The sequence below is a fragment of the Cucurbita maxima genome, unplaced genomic scaffold (assembly GCF_002738345.1).
Source record: "Cucurbita maxima cultivar Rimu unplaced genomic scaffold, Cmax_1.0 Cma_Scf03237, whole genome shotgun sequence".
Classification (NCBI taxonomy): Eukaryota; Viridiplantae; Streptophyta; class Magnoliopsida; order Cucurbitales; family Cucurbitaceae; genus Cucurbita; species Cucurbita maxima.
This window is the reverse complement of record NW_019275253.1, coordinates 1-1,841: the sequence shown is the minus strand read 5'-3', so window position 1 is coordinate 1,841 and position 1,841 is coordinate 1. Positions and strand designations below refer to the sequence as shown.

At 34.8% G+C, this 1,841-nt stretch overlaps 3 non-coding genes across 3 annotated transcripts; all 3 read left to right on the top strand.

Moving 5' to 3' along the window:
- The first annotated feature begins 167 nt into the window (after positions 1–167).
- TRNAE-UUC lies at positions 168–239 on the top strand. The gene has a single exon. It is a non-coding gene; the product is annotated as a tRNA-Glu (tRNA).
- Positions 240–770: 531 nt separating this feature from the next.
- TRNAE-UUC lies at positions 771–842 on the top strand. Its single transcript has one exon. It is a non-coding gene; the product is annotated as a tRNA-Glu (tRNA).
- Positions 843–1,371: 529 nt separating this feature from the next.
- Positions 1,372–1,443, top strand: TRNAE-UUC. The gene has a single exon. It is a non-coding gene; the product is annotated as a tRNA-Glu (tRNA).
- The last annotated feature ends 398 nt before the right edge of the window (positions 1,444–1,841 follow it).

Here is a 1,841-nt window from a genome sequence, read left to right as displayed (position 1 = left end):
CATAACAATTCTTCCGTTGTCGTCCAGCGGTTTGGATATCTGACTTTCACTAAAGAGACCCGAGTTTGATTTCCGGCAATGAAACTATTTTTTTTTTTTTTACCATTTTCAATTATTCTCTCTTCTCAAGTTTCTTGTTTTTTTTTATATATAACAATTCTTCTGCTTCCGTTGTCGTCTAGCGGTTAGGATATCTCGCTTTCACCCAGGAGACCCGGGTTCGATTCCCGGCAATGGAACCATTTTATTTATGAAATTTTCAATTATTCTCTTTTCTCGAGTTTCTTGTTTTTTTAACACAAAAATTTTTCTGTTGTCTTCGAGCGGTTAGGATATCTGACTTTCACCCAAGAGACTCGAGTTCGAATTCCAGCAACGAAACTTTTTATTTATTTTTTTTTTTTCCAATTTCCAATTTTCTCTCTTCTCGAGTTGCTTGCTTTTTTTTTACACATAACAATTCTTATGCTGTCGTTTAGCGATAAGGAAATTTGGCTTTCACCCAGAGGACACGGGTTCGATTCTCGACACCATAACTATTTTATTTATTTATTTCTTTGCAATGTTCAATTATTCCCTCTTCTCGAGTTTCTTGTTTTTTTTTTTCACACATAACAATTCTTCCGTTGTCGTCCAGCGGTTTGGATATCTGACTTTCACTAAAGAGACCCGAGTTTGATTTTCGGCAATGGAACTATTTTATTTTTTTTTACCATTTTCAATTATTCTCTCTTCTCAAGTTTCTTGTTTTTTTCATATATAATGATTCTTCCGTTGTCGTCCAGCGGTTAGGATATCTGGCTTTCACCCAGGAGACCCGGGTTCGATTCCCGGCAACGGAACCATTTTATTTATGAAATTTTCAATTATTCTCTTTTCTCGAGTTTCTTGTTTTTTTCACACAAAATTTTTTCTGTTGTCTTCGAGCGGTTAGGATATCTGACTTTCACCCAAGAGACTTGAGTTCGAATTCCAGCAACGAAACTTTTTATTTATTTATTTTTTTTCCAATTTCCAATTTTCTCTCTTCTCGAGTTGCTTGCTTTTTTTTACACATAACAATTCTTATGTTGTCGTTCAGCGATTAGGAAATTTGCCTTTCACCCAGAGGACACGGGTTCGATTCTCGACACCATAACTATTTTATTTATTTATTTTTTTGCAATGTTCAATTATTCCCTCTTCTCGAGTTTCTTGTTTTTTTTTTCACACATAACAATTCTTCCGTTGTCGTCCAGCGGTTTGGATATCTGACTTTCACTAAAGAGACCCGAGTTTGATTTCCGGCAATGGAACTATTTTATTTTTTTTTACCATTTTCAATTATTCTCTCTTCTCAAGTTTCTTGTTTTTTTCATATATAATAATTCTTCCGTTGTCGTCCAGCGGTTAGGATATCTGGCTTTCACCCAGGAGACCCGGGTTCGATTCCCGGCAACGGAACCATTTTATTTATGAAATTTTCAATTATTCCCTCTTCTCGAGTTTTTTGTTTTTTTTTTTTCATACATAACAATTCTTCCGTTGTCGTCCAGCGGTTAGGATATCTGATTTTCAACAAAGAGACCCGAGTTTGATTTCCGTTAATGGAACTATTTTTTTTTTTTTTACCATTTTCAATTATTCTCTCTTCTCGAGTTTCTTGCTTTTTTTTACACATAACAATTCTTATGTTGTCGTTCAGCGGTTGGGAAATTTGGCTTTCATCCAGAGAACATGGGTTCGATTCTCGACACCATAACTATTTTATTTATTTATTTTTTTTGCAATGTTCAATTATTCCCTCTTCTCGAGTTTCTTGTTTTTTTTTTCACACATAACAATTCTTCCGTTGTCGTCCA